The sequence below is a fragment of the Lepidochelys olivacea genome, assembly GCF_965140295.1.
Source record: "Lepidochelys olivacea isolate rLepOli2 genome assembly, chromosome: 13".
Lineage (NCBI taxonomy): Eukaryota > Metazoa > Chordata > Testudines > Cheloniidae > Lepidochelys > Lepidochelys olivacea.
The window spans coordinates 14,633,687-14,645,825 of NC_140423.1; the positions used below are offsets into that span (position 1 = coordinate 14,633,687).

At 39.3% G+C, this 12,139-nt stretch overlaps 1 protein-coding gene and 1 long non-coding RNA gene across 2 annotated transcripts in view; one reads left to right on the forward strand and one right to left on the reverse strand.

Annotated features, from left to right (window-relative positions):
* Window positions 1-9,267, forward strand: part of LOC311529579 — a 52,207-nt gene extending 42,940 nt beyond the window's left edge. Inside the window, exon 3 of the long non-coding RNA XR_014713843.1 lies at window positions 7,328-9,267. This is a non-coding gene — a long non-coding RNA (uncharacterized lncRNA). The remainder of the gene's footprint in view (window positions 1-7,327) is intronic.
* The window catches only part of TSHZ2 (teashirt zinc finger homeobox 2), a 259,344-nt gene that overhangs the window by 33,345 nt on the left and 213,860 nt on the right, over window positions 1-12,139 (reverse strand). The gene's annotated exons all lie outside the window — the stretch shown is intronic.

Here is a 12,139-nt window from a genome sequence, read left to right on the forward strand (position 1 = left end):
GATCTCGCATATCCGCACACGCACATTTGTAACAAACCCCACTATGGGGCATCAGTGAGGTTTGAGCCTGAACTCTTCAGCATCAAAATGGACCATTTACTATGAGAACTAAAGAACACCTGCTATGTGAGAGTAGTAGTAAACTATTATCCCCTCTGTCATATGGCCAGGTGCCCAAGGCAAGAAGTAAAAATCTTAACTTACCCAAAATTCATGGCTGTTTGAATCCAATTTTCAGTTCAGGCTTATCTCAAATAGACACATGTACACACAGATACATGGATACACATGGAAGGCAGAATACAGGAGTGGTATACCGGGGAGATGTGGTGGCATAAGGAATAAACAATAGGACCAGAAGTCCAGAGTTTTATTTCTCACACTTCCATTGGCCTACTGTGTAATGTGGGGCAAGTTTAGCCGTAGGGTTCTCCATTTCATTTGCTTCCAGATATCTGTCAGGCCAGTGCCAGGGGTGTATCAGCAAGGTAACTGCCATCCTTCACCTCACTCTACCCCATTTTGGGATGTCTTGCTATCCCAGCAGTCCCCATGCCCAGCAGAATGCATGCACTGCCTTGAGCCTGACACTTGTGTGGAGTGCAGGATACACCTCTTGCCTTACCTCTTTGCACATCCATGTATGGAATGCTCAGGATCTGGCCCTAAAGAAAGCTCATTACTCTTGTAGTAAAGAAAGCTCATTACTCTTGTAGCACAAAGAGACTGTAAGGATTCAGAGTCAAGTCTTTACTGCCAGGGGTCAGTTCCACATCTCTGGGATGTTACTGTTGCTCTAAGGGCAGACTGCCAACTGTTTCCGTTTCTTTCCTGCTCACAGGCCCCTGGTTCCTCTGGAGCTCCCTGGGACATCACCCCTTTTTCCTCTGTCACTACTTCTGTGTTCTCAGAACATTTCCAACAGGAGACAGGATCAAACAGAGCACCAGATCTGAACTCCGTGAACCTTAGGGAAATTGGGGTGTGGTTCTTACTTTGAATTTAGCAGCTTAGCACACTCTTTATAAGATGGATCTGGACTGTAGCATGGGGACATAGAGTGAATCTGAACTTCCTGGCTTATGAATTCCATTTTTCTTCCACAGAAAGTGTTACTCAAAGAATTGAGGAACAGACTGGGATCTAGCGTAACATTATAAGGAACACAATAGTTTTCTCCCACAGTTACACTAGGAACATATTTTAGCCACAATTAATAAATCCTGATGTGATCAAGATGTGTTAGCAGCCACCAGATTGGATTCTTCCTACTGTAACTGTGGGAAACCCATATTTCCTTATACACGTCAGAGGAACGGAACTCTAGATTTGCTAAAATGTTGTTTTAATAAAAATAATTAATATGCCTGCCTAGTAACTGCTCTTTGAACATTAGTTACTGAGTCATATTAAAAATTCCAAAAAAAAAAAACAGGAAAAAAAAGACATAGATGAATCAGTGCCCATAAATGCTGTTGTTGTGCTTTAGCGAACATACTTAAATAGAAATAAAAGCGCAGCAGAAGCCAATCAGACCTGTTTCCCACTATACTAAAATAATAACATAAAAGGTTCCTACTTTCTTCAGGAAGAGCTGATCCACCATAGCGCAGGGTATTGTAAGTGTAAGGTAAAAAGGGATGCTGAGCATTGGAGTGGACCTGAGCCAGCATGAACGAGAGCTTTCCTGCATAGGTGCCAACCTACAGCTGCCCAGGGGGTATATAGCTACATTTCTCATGTGTACGTTTAAACTTATGTCTTAGACACACCCATTCTTTGCTAGTGCCCCCACTCCTTTAAAACCATGTGCTCTTGAGAATGGACGCATAAGGAGCTCAGTACAAAGGATTACTATACCTAATGTTTTAATTGGTTTGTGCCCATACATAGCCATTACTCAGACTTGTACTAGAACCTATGAATCTCACACGTCCTGCAATGTAACATGCAAGGGCTTGCAGAATCAAAGCCTAAATGTTCGGGTGGAAGCTGGGAGGTGGGTGGGAAAGCATCCATACTGAAGTATGAAAGTGTATTCTAAGTTTCAGCTTCAGAAGGTCATTTCATGGTGTCATAATCTTGATACAGCCTTTAGAATGGTGCCATTAATATGATGTTGTATTATATACATATTCTGTTAAAATGCCTAACACAGTCATATGCTGTAAGTTGTGTACTGCCATAGAACATAGCAACATCACAGCATCATCTGCTGTTATCAGTGATAGTTCAAGATTAGTAATACTACAGACCATAGGTTTCTACAGCATCTTTCCTTCCACTTTCTTTCCATTTCATGCACTGATGTCAATATATATGAATTTATTACATTACTGCCATTTTTATTTCCTTACTGTGATGCCAGAAGTGGGAAACTGGGGGGAAAAGGGGGAGAAGGGAATGTGGAGATTGACAGTGAAGGAGGGTATGTTTAATCAGAGACACTTTTATTAAGTATCAGATGAACCCTTGGAAAGGAAATGCCAAGTTTATCCCGAAAGTAAGTCCACAATGGCATAATTATGTTGTTTTGAGTTTCCTTTTCCCTATGTTGAGAGCACTTTTTAAAACAAAAACACCATCTGTCTGAATGGTTGCTTAATACCTCAATTAGACCTAATTACTTTTAGCAATGTAGGGGTTACTTTGAAAATGATATTCTATGGTGCTGGCCACCCCTAATTGACATATCCTACAAGAGCTGATCACTTTGGCTTTGGAGAAGTAAACGTGTTTCCCTCAAGGAATGAGGAGGGAGACTCTGTTGCTTTTGGTTCATGTAAGATGCCAATCAATGCTAAAAGCTTTACGGAATGATTCCAGAAGCCAAACTTGGTCATACCTGAGTGGTAAGAAGAAGGGTGCCTTTCCGAATTTGTTTGTGTGTGATTTAACAACCAGACACTGCCAAAAACAGAGGGAAAAAAAGTCCGACAGTCTAATTATGGGCAGAAATACAGTTATCTAGATACAGCTGAATGCCTTGCAATTCCTGTCAGTAACTACAGCCACACTTCATTCTCCAGATCAAGACACACTTAGTTGGGAGGAGGAAGCAGTTTCAGGTTTTAGCCTAACAATCAAATAACCACCTCCATGCCAAAATCAGAACATGATGGTATAACGAATGCATGTGCTCCAGATGACAGATGCAATTATTAAATAAGCCACACACATGCACATGAGAACTGAGATTAGAACTGAGACCTGGTCCTTTTAGTCAAAAAGCAAAGGTTTCTGCAGCACGGGAAAGAAGATCTCTCTCAGCAGACAGCAGAAATAGGTAGCTTATTCTGTTTGTGGGGCATCCACTCATGGGTAAAATCCTACACTCACTCACACACGCACCAATCCCATATATTAAAATGGATCCCTGAACTGATCTAAATAAAGTACCCAATGCACAGTGTCTTAAAGCATATCAAATAATATGTTTTATTAACACTTAAATAGCAATTTGTGCACGATAGGTTTGAAATAGCCAACAGAATAAGCTATTTAAGCTTCCTTCTAATGCTACCTGCCAACACCACCCAACATTTGCCCAAATTTCAATGTTGTCTACTTAATTTCTGACACAAAGATAGTGTCTATTATGAGCACCGAGTATTGCTGCATTTTAACATGCTAACTCACTTCACAATACAGACTTTTCCACTGGCACAAAGTACAGTTATAGAGGAAGTTCAAACAGTTAGGGCCTCAAAGCCTACTGGCAGCTTAGTCTCCCTTTTGATAGGCAAGGCCTTTCCTAGGCAAGGAGAGGCCTCGAGATTGGGACCTTAAAACATGCAAAGGAATCTCTCATTCTCCTTAATTCCCATCATGAAAGCTACTGGCCATTGGTTGACCTTGAAGTCAGTTCCGCAAGCTACATTTTGGGAGCCTGTGGTGGACCTTTGGGGTTAACAATCTCTAATATCACCCATAATGTAATTGTTCCTGCTTTTAGCCATATGTCTCCATGCAATTATTGTGAAACAGATATAGTGGGTTCAGGACCAACCATGGACCAGATTTATCCACTGATTTCAGAGATGGTCTTGACTACACCACATCCTTATAGAAGCTTGGCTAACTGGTTTGTTTTTCAGGGGGAATGGGGATGGTTCAGGATGAAACAAAGAGCCAAACAGATTAAAAAAGCCATTTTAAAAGCTATTCAAGATGTATTTTCATGCATCTGATGCAAATATCCTGTCATTATTCAAAGAAGAGGAAAAAAGACAACTTAAATACTTAGAATACAATTTAAATGCTAAAAAGATTAGACTTACTTTACTGTTCTATGTTGTTCAAAAACAAAACCTATTACCTTTTTTAACCCTATTGCGTACCTTCCTCCTTATCTAGTCATGTGCAAACCCGTTTAGAAGGAACAAACAGGCTACGTCAGAATATAGATAGCTTGGATCAAATCCAGCAGACCCCTTAGTCCTTATTCCAGTGGGGGTTTTGCACAAGTAAGGCCACAGCAGGAAAAAAATAACATCTAGTTAAAAAACCCGACAAAACCAAACCAAACCATGAACAGTCAGTACTGGTTGTAACTGCACCATTTCCAACTGTTAGTACAGTCATTTTCATTAGAATGGACTTATACCATTTTCTATCCTTATTAAAATGATTCTTGTTTGACTAAGACACCAACATTTTAAGAGTGCTGGACACAGTGTGAAATAGATAAATAATATGATTTTGCTTTTCTCTGTCAGGGTTTTGTTCTGGTTTACTTAACTCAGGTTTTTTTACATTGATGTTTTTACTTTAGAAATACCAGAACTCCACTTCTCATTTTTCTTTTTTTTTCTAAAAAAAGATATATTAGAATTGGAAAAAGTACAGAGAACGGCAACAGAAATGATGAGGGGCATGGACCAGCTTCCTTATGAGGAGAGATTAAAAAGACTTGGACTGAGAAAAAAAGATGACGAAGGGAGTTGATGGTAGAAGTGTATAAAATCATGAATAGTGTGGAGAAAGTGAACAGGGAAGTGTTATGTACCCTTCACATAACACAAGAACGAGGGGTCACCCAATGAATTAATAGGCACCAGGTTTAAAACAAATATAAGGAAGTACCTCTTCATGCAACGCACAGTCAACCTGTGCAACTCATTGTCGGGGATGTTGTGAAGGCCAGAAACATAACTGGTTTCAAAAACAATTAAGGCTGGTCTGCAATGGGAACTTACACTGACATAGCGACGTCTCTCAGAAGTCTGAAAAATCCACACCCCTAAGGCCTGGTCTACACTGGGGAAGGGGGGATATCGATCTAAGATACGCAACTTCTGTTACGAGAATAGCATAGCTGAAGTCGATGTATCTTAAATCGACTTAGAATCACTTACTTCGCGTCCTTGCGGCGTGGGATTGATGGCCGCCGCTCCCCCGTCGACTCTGCTTCCGCCTCTTGCCCTGGTGGAGTTCCAGAATCAATGGCAGAGTGATCAGGGATCGATTTATCACATCTACACTAGACGTGATAAATCGATCCCTGATAGATCAATCACTACCCACCGATCCGGCGGGTAGTGTAGACGTGGCCCGAAAGACATAGGTATGCTGACTCAACTCCCAATGTAGACAGTGCTAGGTTAATGAATTAATTCTTTTGTCAACCTAGCTACCACCTCTTGGGGAGGTGGATTAGCTATGCCAGTGGGAGAACTCCTCCATTCTGTGGAGATACTGTCTACACTGAAGAGCTACAGTGACACAGCTGCAGTAGAGGATATGTCCATCAGTGGCTACTAGACTAGATGGTCAGCGACACAACCACATGCTCTGTGTGTCCCTAAACTATTTGCCAGAAGTTAGGACAACAGGGGATGAAGACTAGATAATTGCCCTGTTCTGTTAATTCCCACTGAAGCATCTGGCACCGGCCATGTCAGAAGACATGATACTGGGATAGATGGACTATTGGTCTGACCCATTGTGGCCATTTCGATGTTCTTTTTCTTGGAGGATCTTGATAAACCCTGTGAAGGATCTTGAATACGTGATATCTATACCTCTCACCCTGCCAAAGGCCTGATGTGTGACAAAGACCCCCAAAGGAGGGACACATAAAAATGGATCATGCAGGAAACTTAACTGTGGGATTCAGTTCTTCAGTAAAAATAACTCCATGATATAAGTAACTTTCAAGAATAGAAATAAATATATAGGTAGTGGAAGTGTGGAATGTAGGTAACTTGGGACTAAAGTGAGTGGCATCATTTTTTACATGAATGATACCACACAAGGTTAAAACAAACCTTTCTGCCTGGGGATGAGGTAGGAGGGATGGGGATTAGGAGTCCGAAGTGAGCAAAGCAAAGAGACCAGAGAAGGATTTTACCACCAAAAGAAGATTTACTCCTAGAAATATTTTCATGTTGTGGCTTTGTGTTTGACCAAGCTGATGTATGTATTGTATTGGAATGGGTAGGGTCCATGCATTGAAATGGATTTGCATTGAAATGCATGCGTGTGATGTCGGCTGTTAGGTCTTATTCAGGTTATACAGTCCTTTTTAAAAACCCAGGTGCCCTGATTAGCCTGCCTTAATTGATTCTAGCAGCTTCTTGATTGGCTGCACTTGTTCTAATCAGCCTGTCTTAATTGTCTCCAGAAGGTTCCTGATTGTTCTGGAACCTTCCCTGTTATCTTACCCAGGGAAAAGGGACCCACTTAGCCTGGGGCTCTTATATCTGCCGTCTATTACTCTCCTATAGGCATCTGGTCCGACCCTGTCACAGTATATAGATCACTCTCAGTTCCCATTGTTGGCTATATGAAATGCAGAACAGAGGATGACTCACACATCCGCAAAACCCCAAACCAGGAGCTCAGTAAGAAGAAGGAACCCGTTTTACGACTCACTCCAAATAATTGTTATGACAATTTATAATTATAGGCCAGAAATTTACATTTGCATTATTTTGAAATAAAAGTGCTGATCATAGCTGAATTAGACTTATATATCTGAGGCCTATTGATAATATATTTGACAAATTGACTGGTTTTCCTTACTGGTTGTTAGACCTGGGTGGAAAATTTCAATGAAAATAATAATAATAATAAAACATTTTCACAGTTCCCATTTGTTTTCCTGTTTTCTGACAAATTGGATATTTAGGCCCAAATTTTTAGCATTGCACCCATGAAAAAATTCACAAATATAGCATAACAAAATTGCACATGTAGTTACCATGATTGTGTGTGCACTTATGGTAAATTACTGTGCAAATCACCCATGGACATTGCATTGATCATTTGGATGCACTTTATGATTTATCATTTTAAAGCAGTTCTTTGTATTTCATCTCTATAGATTCCCTACGGAAGATGCTTCCAAGAAGGCTAATCGTACCAGTGAAGCTCATGGCAGTGAGACAATCAAGAAAAAAAGAATTTATTCCACTTTTGCAAAAGAGTCAAGTTCACCTAGGCTTCTGCAAAACAAGTTCCTCTTTTTTTTTTCTTTTTTCACAATTGATGGAAAAGATTCCACAGTCTCTCATGGTGTACATCACACCCTTCACTGGCGTGGAGAATGAGAGAATCTGCAAGCAGGCACGGGGTTTTATTTTATTTTATTTTTGCCACACAGTCCATATCGCAGTCTGTGGAAGTTTTCACCAGCACAATGATAGGACATAACCTGCCTCTACGACATCATCACGCTTTTCAAGAAACATTATGTACTGAAATTGCCAACGAATCAAATGAGTGGCTGAGCAATGAAACACACTTGCATGGGTTCTAATATTCTTGTACTAAGGAGCTGAAAGATGTTACTAGTACATGACAAAAAGCGTCCATTTTCTCTGCACTAGCACCAAACTATGAACATAGAAGACAAAACAAACCAACAAAAAAACCAACCAAAGAAACCTCCTCTGTTTGCAATTTGGATCTAATTTTGCCAACCAAGATTTAAATATTTATTTTGTATGCCTGAATTTTAAATTAAATTGCAGTTGAGGTTATGCAGCGATCTTCAAAACAAGGAGCACCAGCTAGCCCAGAGCACTTGCCTATAACCCGAGAAATATTGTTTTTATTCTTCATTCTGCCACTGACTCCTTGGGCAAATCGCTTAATCTATTGGTGCCTCTTTGTTTCCCCTTTGTCTGCCTTGTCTATTTAGAATCCAAGCTCCTGAGGTCAGGGACTGTCTTTCCCAATGTGTTTCCCCAGTGCCTATTATAATGAAATCAAAATCTGAGTTGGGACCTCTCGGAATCTGCTGTAATACAAATAGCAATAATAATACTGGCAGTGCTGGGGAATGATTGCAAGCTGGTTAGCATGTATGATGTCAGAAATACTAAGGCATTACAGGGAAATAACTACGAGTTGTGGGATTATCATATAAAGGAACCCTGAGGGTACTCAACAATTGGAGAGTTGTTCTTTATGAAAAGAAACAAGTATCTGCCTTTTTCATGACAGTACTGGGGAAAAATTGCTAAAATAAAATAATTTTCCCTGAAGGAAAGCCTACTGGAAGTGTGTAATTCCTTCTTGACCCAGCCTCTAAACTCAGATTTACTGGCAAAATGGCAGAGGAGTTAGCATATCAACTTGGGGTGTGCAGCAGTGCAGAAGAATCTGACAGCCTCCTGGATGAGTTCTCTATTTACCAACTCTACGACACTGACAGTGTTATGAAAGGGCCAGTAAACACAGCAGTGCTCAAATTCTGGGGCACTGTTCTTGGCGAGAAGCAGGCATGGGGCCGAATTTGCTGTTTAGTTAGACTCATGTTGATTCTTTCGTGTTTGCCTTACTCAGAGGCAGAGTCTTAAAACATCTTGACAAAACCTAAATGATATCAGTGTCTAAATGGCCTGTCCTGCCAAAAAGTATAATGTGGGAGATTCTCAGGTGGTGTACACCGGAGTAGCTCTGTTGAAGTCCATGGAACTACACTGATTTACACCAGCTGAGGATCTGACCCATTGGTACTACTTTACTATAAAATTATGATATTACTGTAATATCAGTTAGCATGTCCTGGAACACAAGCAGGTAAATTCAGAACATAGGCACAATCTTGCAAAGACTTAGGCAACCTCTCATCTTTATTTCTGTGAGTCGTTCAGTAGGACTACACATATCACTAAACCTAAGCAAGTACATATGCTTTTCCGGGAACAGAACCTAAGGCTGAATATTTGTTAACATTCTAGCTGTCCCATTGTGCTAGGCATTGTACAAATGCAGAGTAGCACAGAGTTTACAGTCTCAAGAGACAACACAAATACTGGGTGGGGAAAAGGGATATACGCAAAAAGAGGGGGAAGTGCAGGACAGAATAATAAATACAATTATTATTAGCATTATTTTTATTAATAATAGTAATAATAATAATTGACATAATAATTACAAATAAATAGGCCAAATCCCCAAATCCTTAAATAAATGAATCTTCTGTAATCCTGCCCTAAACTATACAATAGTGTTACTCTGCACTATTAAACAGCTGCTGTGTTTCAACTCAGAGTTGACCACAATTCAGTAAGGGCTGATCCTGCAACTATGTGAAACCTCATTGAGTCTGTTTCAGGATGAAGGCCTCAATCAGTGGGACTCCTCATATGTTTAAAGTAAGTCATATGCACAAGTGTTCACAGGACCAGGGCCTACATTTATAAAGCACTTTAAAATCCTTTTGTGGGAAAGGTATCGGACAAGTATATGAAATTATTTATTACTCAAATTATTTTAATTCTTACTTCATATAAATTGACCTAATAATTTGTGGCAGCACCATTCAAAGAATAACTCTACCAGCAATCTAGAATGAGATTTTAAAAGCCACCTAAAGGATTTGGAAGCCAATACCCTTTAATTGTAATGGGAATCAGGCCCCCAAATCCTTTATGTGGCTTTGAAAAAATCTCAGCCCTAAAAATATAAAAATGATCATGTGATATTTGTTAAGTGACCAAAGCAGTTACAGAAATCATAGTAAAAATACTGCCAGAAATGTTCAGAACTTGATATGATGATTATCTTAAATTTGTAATTTGCATACTCTAAATGAAACATTTCAATTTAAAAACCTCCACAAATATGCAGATGTCTGTGAAGATGAATACCAGTATCCTATACTTCTGACTATCAGTTTGTCAGCTTTTCCTTTTGTGCTTTGTTGCAGCAAATATAGCTTTGTATAGCAACAGAAGGACCATCTTTCATTTCAACTGAAGGCCACTCTCTTCAGTTCAGTCATTTTAGACAAATGCTCTTCATAAAATAAGGCAAATGTGTCTTTTTTGTTTTCTATGGGGTTCGGCTGTTATCCTCTGTCAATGGATTATTATTGAAGATAAAACCTTAACAAGCATTTTCTTTTTCAACTCCTTTTTGGGGTCGTATTAGAGCCCATTGAAGTTCTGTGAATCTGCAGAAAAAAAATCAATGACAGAATTCACCATCTGCTGCATAATGAAATAGACGTGAATAATATAGCACCAGTTGAGGGGGTTGAAAGTGATCAAATGTTGTTCAGCACCTCAATAATATTTCCTTGGAAAAAAGACTCGGATTACAGACTTCAGTGTCAGATTTTTTATTTGTATTTATTAACTCCATGGCTGAGAGTGGAGTCTAATATGAGGTCAGGGGGTTTGCAAAAAGCTTAATTTCTTTTGGATTGTGGCAAATATACCCAGATTCAGACAGTAGATCCCATAGCTTTAGAAGTCCAGAGGGCAAGGAAAATGTAAGCTAACTTACTGCACAATTGATTTAACATTCTTACAGATGTGACTTTGAATTGTTACTTTATTCCAGTTACATGCATCATAAAATCCTACATTTCCAGCAGCATTCTCTTTTTGACATTAATAAAGAGCTATAACTTCATACTCTGAAATATTCCAAAATAAGAGAGAGATCCTAATATGTCCAAACTTAAAGTATCCAATATGTCACCGTTTAGAAAAATCCTCCTTATCTGGTAGGCAAATTGGGAAGCCTTAGACTGTGTGAGCATTTTTATGAATGAAAAAATTAGTCTCTCCTTCCCAAATTTTGGTCAAACTTTGGAAGAAAAAACAAAAATAAAAAACTCCTTTAATAGCTGATGATCCTATCATCCTATGGGAACTCAGTTCAATCTTTAAAATGATCCACGTCACCTGGAAATATGGTTAAAAACACAAAATCAGTTTGTATCACTCATTAAGGCGTAAATAATTGTTTCTGTTTTCTGGTCAGCTCTGTGGCACAATGGGAATGATAACTGAGATTCATGAAACCTCACTACATATCTTCAAAGAATATAATGAAAAGCCATGTGTGCATGGTGGACTCAGTCAATGAATGGAAGGGAGTGGTACTGAATATAGGTTCATTGTCACAGATGTTGCTTCTGAAGGTACTGTCTTATCCCTGGGGGAAGGCAGGTATTCTACCACGCTTGAAGAAGGTTCAATGTACACTTTCACCTCTGTGTATGTTCATATCTCAATGCACTCTTAATTATAGTTACTACTGATGCCTCCACGTTATATTCACACCCCCATTTCCTGCTAGGGATTTAACATGTGTTTTCTCTTTCTCTATCTCTCTCTAGATTTTATGGTCTTTCCCATTTCTATCTCACTGCAAATCCACTCTACCATGATGATTTCCAAGTTCTTCAGTCACTTTATTGTTAATGCAACTACTAGCATTGCCACCATGAAAAAAGACACCGCATTTTGGCTTCTATGTTAGCCAATATTGTATCTAGAATTATCAGTGTGCCCCCTCCAAACTATCTCGCTCTCAGGCCATGCTACACTTTTCATACACACTTTTCATACACATCCTATACCCATTTTTTAAAAAAAGACTCCATAATTATGTTGTAAAGAACTCTAAACAACTGAGGCATAAATACATCAACACACATGTAATGGAGTGGCCCACTACATCTCCTTAAGTCAACAGACCAGATTTTTTCCCCCTCTTTCAGCTTTCCAAATGCCTTTGCTTGTCTTCTATCCTCAGCCATTTTAGGGTAAAATGTGTCTATTTCGCAAAATACTCTGATCCCAAAATTTCTCCTAATTTGTTATTTTCAAGTTTTGTTTATACCAAATACACTTTTACTAATTTTCACTTTTCATTCTCTATGAACCTTGAA